Here is a 16,646-nt window from a genome sequence, read left to right on the forward strand (position 1 = left end):
TTCTTTCAGGCTATTGACAGTTCACCTATTCCTCAGATATTCACCGAAGACATGATTTTTACTGATTTTACATGGATTAGTTACCAAGTAACTGTGATCAAAAGCCTGGCTCAGGTCTCATGCATAGGTAGGGAAGTGCAAAATAGGACATGCCCTCTGGAGGAGAATTTGGCAATATCTAGCAAAATGGCATGCGTTTACTCTGATCTAGAAATGCGATTTCTAAGAATTGACTGAAAGATACACAGACACAAATATTGGAAAAAGTATGCACAGGATTATTTACCTCGGTGCTATTTGTGATAGCAGAAGACTAGGGGAGAAAACATACACATCAATAGTAGGCACTTTCTATAACTACTGCAAACCTACCCATCAGAATATTGTGGAACTGCACCATCTAATACAGAATAACTCTAGTAAATAACTGCGAAATCCCCTCCAAAAGAAAAGAATGACTAACAGAATGGAAAGAGTACAGAGATATTAGTCTACTTTTGTATATCTTCTTTTCATCTGTGAAACAATGTAAATATTTTACATAATTTTAAGACATGGTTTAATAATGAAAATATTGGAAAATATCAGAAATAAAATAAAACAAAAGAACACATAATTGTATATCCTGTTTTCAGCATGAGAGAGGAATTCTTCTAAGTGTCCATAAAACACAGGACTTTCACAACATATTCCTAATAGAATATACCCCAACACAAAAAGACTGCATAACAAAATCGCACAGTGCTCTTTTAGTAATCATGTTGTGAGTGGTAGTGCAGATATTGTCACTGTAACATTATTATGTGTGCGAGTACTGCAGGATAAAGAAAATGGTATTTATCTTAATGTCATTTAAAACCAAGTTTTTAAACTGTGAGAATGGAGATATAAATATAAAATCAGTGCTGTTAAAGAAAAATTACACAGTCCTGAAATGAAGAGATAATCTCAATTTGAACACACGGTGTGTTTTATTTTTTAAAAAAGTTAAATTCTTTTTTTAAATTTTTTTAATGATTATGCTTGAGAGAGAGAGAGAGAGAGAAACAGAGCATGAGTGGGGGAGATGCAGAGAGACAGAGAGACACGGAATTGGAAGCAGGCTCCAGGCTCTGACCTGTCAGCACAGAGCACGACGCGGGTCTCGAACTCACAAACCATGAGATCATGACCTGAGCCAAAGCCAGACACTGAACCAACTGAGCCACCTAAGCACCCCAAATTCTAATTCTTTTAACTGAAAAAAGCCTGAAAACAGTCAACAACCCAGTAACCATGAGCACCTCTAAAGACTTAGAGTTTGATCTTTAAGTACTATTTCCTTCTTCCTTAAAGAATCAGCTCACTACAGCTCCAGAATATGAAGTATACAAGCCAATCATTTAAGGACAATTTAATCATCAATAACTCAATATATCCAGTGGATTGGAACACATAAGTATTTCAATTTATGAATTCTTAATACTAAAAAACAAATAAACTTTACTGTTTTTGGAGGATGATAGGAAATCAACACTATTTTGAAAATTTATCAAAGAAAAAGTTCAAGTATTTATCTTTTTTTCCCCCTCCAAAAGCAAAAGGCAATAGTATACATACAGTCATTAGGAATAAACCAATAAAAAGACCTAACTATTCACTCGAAGACTTTTTAAATTCTAAGACTTAGGCCATCAATTGATATAGGCCATGAATTACAAAGCTGCATGTAAAAAGTAAACTATGTTGTCTACTCATATACTTCTATTAGAATCTCAAGTAAAGAGCTCTCTGTCAACCCTCAGGATCCTCTCCTGACAGTGGATGTACCAGAAACCTCTTCCGATGTTGTGCACAACTGTTCTCCAGTTTTTATTTTAAAAATAACTATTTTAGGGGCTCCTGGGTGGCTCAGTCAATTAAGCATCTAATTTCGGCTCAGGTCATGATCTCACTGTTTGTGAGTTCGAGCCCCACGTCAGGCTCCGTGCTGACGGCTCAGAGCCTGGAGCCTGCAATAGATTCTCTGTCTCCCTCTCTCTCTATTCTTCCCCTGCTCCTGCTCTCTCTCAAAAATAAATAAAGATTTAAAAAAATTAAATAAAAATAAAAATAGCTACTTTAGTTATTTTAAAAATAATGCTCAATAATCTATGAATAAATAACACAAATGAAAATTCCTTTCGGAGTACAGGATTAAAAAAAAACAATAATGTCTCTGGTGACTGGGCAGTTTTTGCTAATAGTAATGGGAGTAACAGTAATACAGAAGCTGTGAATGATATTTAAAAAAGAAAGCTACCTAAAAGACTACATTTTTATTTGTGTGCCGTATTCTTTGCAGGGAAGACAAATGTATTCTACTAATACATAATCTTTTTCTTAAAGATTTTAATGGTATAAAGTCTGCTCAAAGCTGCCATGACAAAATACCAGACTGGGCTGTTTAAACACAGCAATTTATTTCCAACAGTTCTGGAGGCTGGAAGGTCCAAGATCAAGGTGCTGGCTGATTTGATTCCGGTTGAAAGTGTTCTCCCTGGCTTGCAGATTGTTGCCTTCAAACTGTGTCCTTGTGTGGTAGACACAGAGAGCAAGGTCTGGTGTCTGTCTCTCTCTTTTTCTTTGACAGAGGCACCACACCTGTTGGATTAGGGCTCCACCATTATGACCTCATTTAACCTTTGTCACCTCATCAAAGGCCCTATTTCCAAATATAGTAACATTGGGGGCTAGAGCTTCAACATGTGAATTTGGGAGCACATAAAAATAGCATAAGAGGGGCGCCTGGGTGGCGCAGTCGGTTAGGCGTCCGACTTCAGCCAGGTCACGATCTCGCGGTCCGTGAGTTCGAGCCCCGCGTCGGGCTCTGGGCTGATGGCTCAGAGCCTGGAGCCTGTTTCCGATTCTGTGTCTCCCTCTCTCTCTGCCCCTCCCCCGTTCATGCTCTGTCTCTCTCTGTCCCAAAAAATAAATGAACGTTGAAAAAAAAAATAGCATAAGAGATATGTTTATGAAAAAATAGAGACATAGAATAAGGAAACCAAGTCACAGAAAAGGGACAACATACCAGGTATTCAGATCACAGTGCTTTTAATTGAGCATCAGATTCTGAGCTTCCAGGCAGTCAAGGGAAGGGGGGAAGGGATGTGATTGTTCATATTAATTGTCCTTATTAGAACAGAGAAAAATCTTACTTCCTCAAGGCTTTCCCTATAGTTGAAATCAATCACATCTCCTAAGTGGGACTTCAAAGGGGACACAAAAATATAATGAAAAACATGCCTCAAAAATGTCAACATGCCTATAACTATTTCTTAATTTTAAACTAAGCGATGCTCAAGGGCAGCACACACACACACACACAGAGTGATTTTCCCCATCCTCTAAAGAAAACAAATACAGACTACCAAGTTGTAGCTCTCCATGCTACAGCTTTTCATGCTTTACTTTTCCTAATACAGTTTTCCGATCTTTGTCTTTTCATTTCTTGAGTTTGACTTTTACACTGTGCAAATGGTTTATGAATATCTTACACTCCTGCTCTAAGTTGTCCAAAAACCTCGTTGGAAGAAGGCAGGGTTAAAAAGTCAAATAAACAAGGCCATTCCCACCATCCTACTGGAGGGAAGAAACTTGCCCCTTGCTTTTGAATGACCAAGGCAAAACTTTTATTCGAGTCTCCAGGCTGAAGAAAAAAAATCAGAAAATTAATGAAATGAAAATTAAACCCGAAGAGAAATGCCTGGAGCCTTAGAAAGCACAGAGAACAAAGGGATGGCAAGAGCCATGAATAGTAATGAGAGTCCAACTCCACTGATATCAGGAACTATTCTTTTATGTCCATTTAACCAAGGCCTCAAGTCACCTCCTCTGCCTCAGTGAAGCAAACCCAATCTGTTAAGTCTTCTCCAGAATTGAAACATTCAGTGACATTGGAAATTGTGTAAGCAGCTGTAAAAATTTGGCTTTTTGTGTTATTGGGGTAGATTTATGCCCATATTGCATGAATCTGTACATATACAACCACCAATGTTAAATTGAAAAAGATGTGAGAGCTATATTACTAAATTACTTCATAAAATTAAGCTTCCTCACAGAGAGTGGTATCTTTTTACAACAATGATCATTATGTTTATTATGTTACTTTACCTACAACAATTAGCCCAGCTCTTTCTCTAGAAAGAGCTCAAAGTGGGGGGGAGAGGGGTTAATATTTTCTATGTTAGACTTCACTTGGTACTAAAAATAAACCTATGGGATAAATATTTCCATTTTATAGGTAAGTAGTACACTGAGGCTTAGTGGAGATGGGCAATTTGATCACAGTTACAGAGCAAATAATGGCAGGGCTGGGCTGGAGGAACTGAGCTTGCTCTGTGTGACTAGAGAGATCCAGCTCTTAGCCAAGAGATTCTCCCAGCTCTCCAAAGCATGCTGATTTTATAAAGAGATCTGGTATAAATTGACTGTTCACGTATCTCAAATATTGTCAGAGACAAGCACTGGGCAGGCCCAGATCTTACGCAGACACAGTTACTCAGATAACTGTGGCAACGATATTAATCATAATAATAATGCTCATAGATTTTATTATGAAATTAACATTTATAGCTATGATATACACACATTATCACAGCTTACACATATTCTGAAACTAAAAACAGAGCTGGGATGTAGAAGGTCCAAGTTTGCAGTTTTAGAAAGCAGCAGGGCCAGAATTATCAACACATAGAATCAAAATGAGCTACAGGGAAAATAGTATCCTTGAGTTACACTTTGTCTTCTCTTTGCACTGGCCACCTACTCTTAACTGTTCAGTCTCAATGAATTTCTGTTTGTCACATGATTTTTGTAACAGCAACTGCCCTGTACTTCTCACAGCATTTCTTCAATGGTAAAATCTCTCATAATTCTCCTTTCTTAAGAAAAAAAATTAGAACAGAAATATTCACATGGACAGCATAGCCAGGTAATCAGCACAGTAGGCCTGAGGCTGGAGAAGACAGGTACCCAAAGACCCATTTACACATGCTTTTGCTCTAGATTATCAGCTTCCTTGGACATCAAAGGTCTATAATGGTATCAGAATTTGAGGAGCCACAGGGAATCAATGGGTGACTTTCAGATTCTTTTCATCTTTGAGATGACATGATAGTTAAGACAAGTAAACTGCCCTTGAGGAGAAGGTGCTAATTATAGTACATTCATCCTTTGTATATCCCCATGCACTGTGCTTATAGGTGCTTATCCCTTACTTAGAATATGCAATGTGGTTTTCAACAACTATGAATTGAGTGTCTAAGAAGTCAGATCATGGGTGGGTAAAAAAAGAAACACATTTCTCAGCCTTCTTAAGGCTGAGAATCTTATGGGGACACCTACACTTCTGACTCAGTCACACAACAAAATATGAAATTAGTCCCAAGAAAAAGCTTCAAAAGAAAAGAGATACATGGGGTTGTAATGATCAAGAAAAGATTTCCATATTCAAGGGCAAAGCAAGCTTTCCTAAGGAAACGCTTTTGAGCTAAGACAGGAGGCCTGACTAGGAGCAAAGTCTATAAAAGGGAGAAGGAAGCATGTGTGTAAAAAGGAGTAAATGTTTCCGGACGATGTAGTCAGAGGAAGCAGGACACCGCTGAGGGGCTGTAAGAAGGTTTGAGTGACTGAAGCACAGAACAGGGTGAGAGGTCTGGTCTGGGAAGAGGCTACCAAGCCACATAGGGGCCAGACCATGATCTTATGTATTGCAGGCTGTTTTAAGGATTTCATTTAGACCCTAAGAGCAATGCAGACTCTGAGTTGATTTTAACCAGCCAAGTGACTTCATCACACTTGAATTTTGGAACTATCACTCTGGCTCCCATGTGGAAAGTGGTCTTAAAAGAAAAGACTGGAAACAGGAATAAAAGTTAGGAGGTAGCTGTAGGAGTCCAGGGCTCAGCCTTGAGGGTGATGTCTTTAAGAAAACGGGCTCTGTCTTATGCCCCATCCACAACAAACCTGTACCATGCCTGAAACAGTAAAATAATATCAAAACTAATAATTGTGATACTATGTGATAAATACAGTAATGGAGGCATGGATTTGATACAACAGAGGGAAGAATGGGATGGGGAATCCGTTGACACATGGCATTATAGTTAAGGACTCAGCTTCTGAGTTACATGCAGGCTAATCCTGGCACCGTTGCCTGTAACTGTGCGTTATGACTTTGTTAAATTAACATTTTCTACATGGAGCTTAAATAGCTGCACGGTGAGCTGTAGTTCAAAAGACCACAAGAAACTGAAGTAGAGAAATTTATGACTCACAGACACATAGCACAAGGCACACCTTGAGGGGTCACATAGGGAGATAAAGGCAGAGTGTAGACAAGAAGACAGAAAGGAGTGGGGTACACTCCTCGATTAGAGTCCATGGTTGGAGTGCTTTGAGGTTCCCAGGTCGTGGAGTGCTTTGGGGTTCCCAGGCTAGGGCCAGATTGGTCAATTCAAACCAAAAGAGCTGGGAGGCAGCTACTGATCACAAGGGCTATTGGGGAAGCCAAATCAGGAACTTTATATTTGCTTGTAACTGTGTGGCTTCTATCCAGGGCACTTGTTTGCAGGAACTGACACTAGCCCAGTTCCTGCAAACAAGTTGGCCTAAAAAAATGGATGTCAAGGTAGCATTAATACCATGGAGTAGCTTAGCTAAACTCTCAACACTGTTATCTTTAAGTTCTTGATTTTTCAGAGTTGTCTTCTTTCATCAATGAGAAAAATCGCGTTATCTGATTTATAGAGTTGTTACAGAGATTAAGTGACATAACTTAAAGTGCTGAGCAGAGCACATGAGAGGCATAGGTACTTAGCCATCCATGAATGATAAATTTTCATTTTGTTTTAATATTCATTACTTTGAATATTGTCTATAAAAAGAAAATAATTGATCTTGATGAATGAGGACGAACTGAGGATCATGTGTCTTCAAAAAGAAAAGAAAGTAACATGTGTAGATAACTGTTTTTAATACCAAGAAGTCACTACATCATTATATAGTATTTGAAAAAAATCAATAAACTACAACAAATTGAGTGGTACATGACAATAAACTGTGGACAACTTCACAGGGTATAAAAATAATAAGAGGGGGCACGTGGGTGGCTCAGTTGGCTAAGCATCTGACTTTGGCTCAGGTCACAATCTCTTAGTTTGTGGGTTTGAGCCCCGCATCGGGCTCTGTGCTGATGGCTCAGAGCCTGGAGCCTGCTTCAGATTCTGTGTCTCCCTCTCTCTCTCTCTCTGCCCCTGCCCCACTCATACTGTGTCTCCCTCTCTCAAAAATAAGCATTAAATTAAAAAAAAAATAATAAGAGGACACAGAGGAAAGTGGCTGAAAACCAAATCTGAAACCAGGTAGGACACCTGCTGCCATGTTTCAGCTACTAAAACCTGCTGCTTCTTGTTCATCCCATCTGACTCTATTTGTGCCCCAAGGGTTTTTAGCAGTGATGAGCATCTGTAACATTTTCAGATTTCTTCCTTCGCTCCATTCTGATTCGGCCCTTGGGCCCCAGAGTAGTGGAACTCAAGAGCAGAAATCCTCACAGAGCACTGTGCAACTTGACCTTGGATACTTCAACTCTACTTTGCCTTTTTTGGGCAACCACTGTTGTTTTCCATGGGGATAGGGCCATGGTTCCAACCAAACCAACACTAGTGACAGAAGGGAAACTACGTATCCTCATGGAGGCATCAATGATGCCCCCAGGGCTGAGTGCAAAGATTCTGGGACCCCTGATGCTAAGCAAGGAAATGCCAGTTTAGAACAGGCTTTTGAGTTCAAGATCTACTTCAGCAGTATCTCCAGCTGGGTCGAGAAGTGGGAGGGAAAGACGAGAGCTTATTCAACAATGCTGCTTGCCCAGCATTTTCATTCTACAAAGAAACAGGGACTCATTTACAATAAGAAGTCATGATTAGTGCTAGGTTGTATTTAGTGACAATTATAGATGTTACATCATTAGTTTACAATTCTCTAACTGTACTTACAGCCACAGAAACCAAAGAGAGGGAGGAAAAAGAAGAATTCGTGTCATTTTCCAAGGACCTAAACAATTATTTATTGCAAACATAACTCAAAGTTGGAATTTGTTTCTTAATTCTCCCCACAGTTGCTGTAGTTAAGATTGCTGCTTTTTATTTGGAAGTGTGACTTCGCTTGTAGTTTTGTCTTTTGTTCCCCCCATAAAGACGTCATAAAAGCTTAAGGGGCTAATATTTTTCAGTGTATGTGTGTTAAATATTAATGGCAGTTTGTTCTGAGTCTGTGCCTTCCCCACAGAGTCTTTAAAAGCTGAGTTATACCAAAAGTTATGACATTACACAAGAGGGGAAGCAATCTTCACCATAATGAAGTCATTTGTTCATCAGCCTGAAAATCTTTAGCTGCTTGGTTATGCCTCCTCCTTTCCCTCCTTCCAAGGCAAGAAGGTATTAGAAATGCGAAGGACAGACCTGACCATTACTTAGCATTCGTTTTAGTGTCATTTTTTTCTCTCCTGTGATGCTTGACTGTTCAATATAATTATATTAAGAAAACAAGTGTAGTAGCCCTTTTCTCTAAGAATAAGCATACATTTCAATGCTCAGTAACAGTTGGCAAGAGGGGCTCTTTTATTTCACTATTGGAACAAGGGGATTAAGTGCTGTGTTGGGCATGGCTTTGGTTGACGTTGTGGGGTGAAGTGTGAGGAGGCAGTTTGGTAAGTGCCCACACATCAAGCCCTTGGGTGTTTAGGATGCTTTGTTCTTTTCCCTGAAGAGCTAAGTATCTGCAAGTACTACAATAAACTAGTGCAGATTGGCAGGTATTTTCTGAGAATTTACTAAGTCCCTAAGATTATGGGGAGTGATAGAACAATAAATGTAAATAAAGCATTGATATTTTCCTCAGGATTCCTTCTAGGGAGGAGTTGGTCCTGTGCAAAATGCTAGGGAGATCAGAGGAATCAGACTAGCTTATTCATGAAAACAATGTGTCTTGGCTTATGAAACTTGGAACTCTAAAGCCCATCTTGATAGGATAACCACTCTCTCAACAGCTCAGGTCAAAATCCTGGGTGATGGTGGGAATAGAATTAGGACATCTGTCCAGCCTTGAAGAAAACACTTGTAGTCCTGGGATTCACAGTCCCAACAGGGAAACATGAAACATGGAAACAAGGAAGTAATCATTTTCCAAAAGAAAATTATGGTGCTATTAGCGAAAGAAAGAAGAAAAACACCATATAGTTCCAAACAACAAGGCCCTCTTTAAGAATATCTAATCCACTCGATTTTGCTCATAAACTAACAGTTCCTTAAAGTAAGGTAGACAAGCAATGGCACTGTAATAGCAACAGTATTGTATGGTAACAGATGGTAGCTACACTTGGGGTGAACATAGCACAATGGATAAACTTCTCACATCACTGTGTTATACATCTGGAACTAACGTAACATTGCGTATCAACTATACTCAAAAAAAGTAAAACAGACAAGTAGGAATGGGCAATCCCACTACCGGCTTACATTTCTACCACATCTTACATTTTGCAAAACACACATGTTTACTGCATAGCAGCCAATGCTTGGAAAACTGTGAAATTCACATGTAACACAAAGACAAGCAAGTCATATGTGCAGGACCATAGAGTTAAATATTCCAAAATTCCCAACCTGTACTCTATTACTGTGGATCCTGGTCCAAGGAGAAGAAAGTAAAAGATACGATTTACTTCACTTTCCTAGGTCTGTTCTTTCACTTATGAAGTGGGATAATACAGTGACATCTAAGCCAATTTCAAAGTTAGATACTAGCATTTAGTCAATGTGTCATATAGGTAAGGTAAATCTCTTAGTAAAATGTTTTACAATCATTTCATAGACAAATACACTTAGCTTATTCTGTTGTATCATTTCCATGCCTGCCCTTGTTAAATGTATCTTATTTATCTTTTCAACTCTTAGTACCGATTATATTCTCATTTTGTCCTTATCAAAATGAATGAGGACTTGACTGAATATACAAAAGGATGAATGAAAAAGACTTCCTCTGACTCAGGGTTGTACCATGTATTTTATTAAATGGTGTTTACTTAAATTGAAGATATGAGTAATAAGCTTCTTTCAAAGGGAAATCAAAGCCCAAAAACACACATTGATATCGACCAGACATTAGAATCTATGGTTAAGTGAATGGTTTTAATCCAACAACTCCATTCAGAGTACAGCACGTCTGCATGCCTTAAGACTCACAATGAGAGGTTCTGATTTGAGACAATTGAAATTGGAATTGTCACCTCCACTGCCACTCAGAAAATGGATGTAAATGAGTCCCAGCACTGCTCTCAAGATGCAGGCCCTGACATAAACATGAATCACAACTCCTGTATCAACTGCCCATTACTCAGATACCATTAGGCCTGATCATCTCTGAGTCCTTAGGAGAGCAATTCCCTTGTGAAGTAAGGGAACCTGCACGAGTGATGGTTCAGGCATGAGTTCTGATGCCAGACTGGCACATTCTGATGCCCAGAGGTAAGTCTTGGCTCGGATATATGAATTTAGACCAATTACTTCAACTCTGTGTCTTATAAAGAATAGTACCTATCACATAGGCTTATTGTGAGGATTAAATGAGCTAATGCATATAAAATACACAGACCTGTGCCAAGTATGAAGTAAGCACTCTATGATATAGGCATGTAAACATTTCTCAAAACTCATAAAACAGCATATGCATAAGGCTGAATTTGACCATACGTAAGTAAAACTTCAGCAAACCTAATGTAAACATAAATTGGTAATTTCTGTTAAGAAAAGCACAGTTTGGGGGTGTCTGAGTGGCTCAGTCAGTTAAGCATCTGACTCTTGATTTCAGCTCAGGTCATGATCTCAGGGTAATGAGATCAAGCTGCACATTGGGCTCCATGTTGGGCATGGAGCCTGCTTAAGAAAATCTCTGTGTCTCTTTCTCTCTCTTCCCCTACTCCCACTCTGGCCCTCCTCCTCCCACCTCAAAAAAATAACAAATAAAATAAAGTCTGTGCCTTGTAACTCCATTAAAAAAATATTTGTGTGATTCAGCTACAGCAGTTTTCAGAGGGAATTTTCTAACTCTAAATGGCTATACAAGAAAAGCAGAGGCTTAAAATCAAGTATGTTCTCCAGTTTACTTAGATTTGCCTAAAAGAGCAAACAAAACACAAAGAAAAATGATCAAGGTAAAAGCAAAAATCAATGAAATGGAAAATAGACACGCAAAAGAAAAAATAATTTAGAAAAAACTAATTGTCATTATGATGAGTTCTATCAAATATTCAAGGTAGAAATAAGACCAATATTATACACTTTCAGATAATAGAACACTTCCACCCTTATTGAACAATGCCAATAAGCCAGTATCTCTCGTAAAAATAGATGAAAAAATCTTTAATAGAATGTTAAAAATTCAAATTCAGGAATTTACATAAAAAGGACCATACATCATTATCAAATAGGGTTTACCCTAAAAATCCAAGTTTGTTTCAGTATTCAAAAAGCAATTATTTTAAGTCACTACACTAAGAGAATCAAAGAGAAAATTATGTGAATATACTAATAGGTAGAGTATGTGATGAAATTACACACACATTCCTTTACAAGCAGGTAAATCAAGCCTCTTGGCAAACTAGAAATATAATGAAGTACTATCAACTTAACAAAGAAGATATATGAAAAACCTACAGACAAAAATCATACATAATAAAGACCAAATGCTTACCCTCTTAATTTGAGAGTAAGAATGTTCAGTCTTAAAACTTCTATTCAGTACTGTACTAGCAAATTCAATAAAGCATAAAAAAGGAAAAAAGTGCATAAATATTGGAAAATAGAAAATAAAACATCCTAAGGTACATACGAAAAAACTGATAGACTTAAATGAATCTATAATGATGGCAGGTTACAAAATCAATATAAAAAAATCTATGTTTTTATATACCAGCAATGAATAGTTGGAAATTAAAAAAATCTTAATATTTACAGTAAAGCAAAATAAATAAAATAGAAATTAATTTACCAAAAATTTTCAAAACTTCTATACTAAAAACTAAAACAGAAAACTAGGGCTAAAAAGCATTGCTCAGAGAAATTTTAAAAAGTCAAAATAAATTAAGAAATATCCCACATGCAGGGAATCAAAGATTTGATACTACTAAGATATCCATTCACTCCACATGGATCTATAATTTCAATGAAATACCATCTAAAACCTCAGCAAGCATTTTTATAGAAATTGCCAAACTAATTCTAAAATTTTTATACAGAATATACAGGAAAATTTATATATTACAATAGGAAAAAATAATTTGGGGGAAAGAAAGAAGATTGGAGGGTTACACTCCCTAGTTTCACTAGTCATGGCAAAACTATAGAGTAATTAAGACAGCATGGTACTAGCCTAAGGATAGATAGAGAGATAAATGGAACCATATATAATCAATTGATTTTTTTCAAACTCTTTGTAGAGATACTGTAACAATTTACATCATAAAATTCATTTAAAATGCAAAATTAAATGAGTTTTAGTATACTCACAGAATTATGCAACCATCAATACAATTAATTTTAGAACATTTTCCTCACTCCCAAAACAAACCCCACACAATGGGCAATCATTCCCCCTTTGACACTTACCCTTCTCCTTGTCCTAGTCAATCATTAATCTACTTGCTCTCTATATACAGTTGTCTGTTCTGGAATAGAAATGGAATCCTACAATATGTGGTAACTAGCTTCTTCAATGCAGCATAGTGTTATCAAAATTCAACCTTATTGTAGCATGTACACTTCATCCATGTTCATAGTCAAATGATATGCCACTGTAAGGGTCCATCGTATTTTCTTTATCCCTTTATCAGTTGATAGACATTTGGATTGTTTCTACTTTTTGGCTATTATGAATAATGGATGTTGTGAACAATGCTGTATGAATTTTTGTGTGCATGTATTTTTCATTTCTCTTGGATATACACCTAGGGGTAGAATTGCTTGCTTATATATTAACTCTGTGTATATTTTTAAACTTTTCTAATGTTTATTTTAGAGAGGGAGGGAGGGAGGGAGGGAGGGAGGGAGGGAGGGAGAGAGAGACCCACAGCATGTGAGGGGGGGGAGGAACACAGAAAATGGGAGACACAGAATCCAAACCAGGCTCCAGGCTCTGAGCTCTCAGCACAGAGCCCAAGGTGAGGCTTGAACTCACAGATCATGAGATCGTGATCTGAGCCAAAGTCAGATGTTTAACCGATTGAGCCACTCAGGCACCCCAGCCAGCTCTGTGTATATTTTTGAGGAGTTTGAAGATTATTTTCTAAAGCAACTGCATCATTTTACATTCTTAACAGTAGTATACGGAGGTTCTAATTTCTCCATTTCCTCACCAAAACTTATGTCTTTATTATTATTATAGCCATCATAGTGGGTATGAAATAACATGACATTATAGTTTTAATTTGCATTTCCTTGATGGTTGATTGACAAAATTGATTTTTTTTATCGAGAGAGAGAGAGAGAGAGAGAGAGAAGAGACAAAATCCCAAACAGGCTCTGCACAGTCAGCTCAGAGCCCAATGCCAGGCTCCATCTCATGATGGAGAGATCATGGGAGATCATGACTTAAGCAGAGATTGAGAGTCAGATGCTTAACTGACTGAGCCACCCAGGCATCCTGACAAAGTTGATTTTTGGGAATTCAATGGGTAAAAGACAGACTTCAAAACACTGTGTGTTTATGGAAAAACAGTTATCTTAGTACAAACACACACACACACACACACACACACACACACACACACACACACACACACGACCCTTGTGTCACCCAAAAATTTTAACTTGAAAGAATCATAGACATAAATATAAATGCTAAAATTATAAACTTTTGAAGAAAATGCAGGAGAATATCTTTGTTAACTTGTGGGAAGCAACAATTTCTTAAAACAAAATAGCACAAACCATTAATATTCTAAAGCACAAATATATTAATTAAAATATGCAAATTAGGCTTTGTTAAAATTAAAGCCTTTTGTTCTTCAAATGATAACATAAACTACACTTGAAAAACTATTCTTTAGTGATAGAAATCTGATCAGAGGTTAGCAGGGCACATAAGCATAAGGAATTTTTCTATGGTATAAACACTATCTTAATCAGGTGGTAATTATGAAATTTATACATTTGCAAAAATTATCTACTTTATGTAAAACTTAAAATAATATTATGAATTTTATTAAAAGGAAATTATACTGCAATAACACTTGTATTAAAAGGAAAGGATTATAAAGCAGTGATGATATTCCAAGCACTATTCTATGTATGGGTACACAATGACAGTGGAATCAGGTGTAGCCCCTGCTTTCATGGAGGTTGTAATCTAGTCTACTTTCTTATTACCTGGGTTATTTCATCCAACCTCACAACTATCTTATAAGGAAATATGGTCTAAGATTATTCCCTTTTCAGAAATGAAGTAATGGCTCAGAGATTTTAACTGAATAGCTCAAATTAGAGATATTGTAGAGCATAGGAGGACTTGAGCCTAGGTTTTCTGGCTGTAAAGACAGCCTTTTTTCTGCTAACTGTGCAGTGATGCATTTTATCACTTCAAAAGTATTTACCGACCACACAAACATACAGACACACACACACCTAGTGCCAAAAGCATTAACTTATAGCAAAGAGCATACAAGTAGACATGTACCAGAAGTCCTATAGCAGGTGCACTTCTTTCTGGTTTTATTACAACAGAAAATGTACTTAACTCTGAGATTGTTTCTTTTTCTCTAGGACCGGAATGAACTACCTGTTTCTATATGCCAAAGCACATAAAACTAACTAACCTGGTTTTACAAAGTTCCTTTCATACTTTCCTGCATGCTTACAAAAACGAACATGAATATGTATATCATTATAGCAGTTTTGATAACTAAAAATACTATAGATGTGCTTATATCCAAGTTACTGTACATGTTTGTATGTGTATTTTTACAGTGCATGCTTTTCACTCAATACAACATATATCCAGATCTATGTATAAGTATCTACCTCATTCTTTTTAATAACTACGTGATCTTTGTTAGCAATGTCTTCACATTTTTTCCATTATTCCCTTAATGAAGAAATTCCACCACGTTCTATTTGGAAGTGGGGAGTACCATAAACAATATTGTGGGATGTATTCTTTTAAAAAGGTGAATTACTAGCTCAAGAGTCATTCATTTTTCATTTTAAGAAGTATGATCAAACCATTATCTGAAATTGTGGCAGTTCAAACACACTCTCCCATGGCAATGGATGAGGGGATATATCCTGTACTCACATGTCCTCTGTTGTTTTTATTCCAAACCAATAAATAAATTCATATGTGCCACATTCCACCCATCCAAACCCACTACCTGTCTTCCTTTGTCCTAGGCAAGTGTGATCATGTCAAAGCTGGTGTGTGATAGATAAGCCATCCCTGAAACACAGGACTAGGCTCTGAGCGGAGTCAGTGTGCCAGGGACCACAGTGCAGGAACAACAGAGGCCGGCTTTCCTCCACTCTAGCAGCTCATGTATTTACCGTTTTCCACATGTCTGAGCTAATGACTCTGCTGATGTGGAGCAGAGGATTACACTAAGCCACTCTTTGTAATGCTCGCTTGACTGAGGATGAACTCAGGATGAAATGATGTTTGTAATGTTCTTTCAAGAATTGCAAGCCACTGAATTTGTCAAATATTTATATTGGGCAACCAGCATCTGTCTGTCTGTCTCTCTATTCACATATCTCTATAAAGCCCTGTTCTTTTGTCCAAACACTATTTTCAAAGGCTTACAGACATAACCCATAACCAGATAGGATATAATCTCATTCAGAGGCGTGGAACAAGATTCTAAATGAGGCTGCTGATATTATTTATTGATTTTTTCAGGTTTACATTCAGTCTTTTCAGCACCAACCATAAATAGGGTTTAAATGCATCTTGTTCCCTTTTCTCTTTTCAGGTTCTACTCGACTTCACTCCCTCAAAGACCCTAACTTAACTTTAGTGGCTATTTTTTATCACTGAGGTTGTTAGGACTCATCCAGGCTCCATTCTAGGATGGCAATAGCTGATCTTTAAGGAGGACCATCTCTAAACCTCTACCTTGCTAATAAAAATCATTCTATATGGAAATCTTAAATAGCCACTATTCTAAAATCCTCTTCTCCATCAGGAGCAGAAAAATGTTAGGAACCAAGGTGGGGGGTGGGGACAGAAAATCATACCTGTCTGCAAGTGGATAAATAAGCTGTAGTCTCCCACACTGAAAAGCTCAACATCTAGCAAGGTCAGAGGCATGCACCACTAGTTCAAATGATGCATGCCAGAAAGGGACCCCGGGGAAGAAAAAAAGTGAGGAACACGAGGTAACTTGGTGGCACAGGGAGCTAGCTATCTTGTCTTGATTGAACAGATTAGGGAGGGTTTCACACAGGGGCTGAGCCTTCAAAGATTGGTAAGACAGCAAAAGGCCAAGCAAACCACATCAGTGAAAGCACAGAGACCATAATGAGTATGGCACTTTGAATCCAGTACCACTTTATAAAGGGGAACTGGACTAATTAGAG

The sequence above is a fragment of the Puma concolor genome, chromosome E2 (assembly GCF_028749965.1).
Source record: "Puma concolor isolate L17-30 chromosome E2, mPumCon1.1.hap2, whole genome shotgun sequence".
In the NCBI taxonomy this organism is placed as follows: Eukaryota; Metazoa; Chordata; class Mammalia; order Carnivora; family Felidae; genus Puma; species Puma concolor.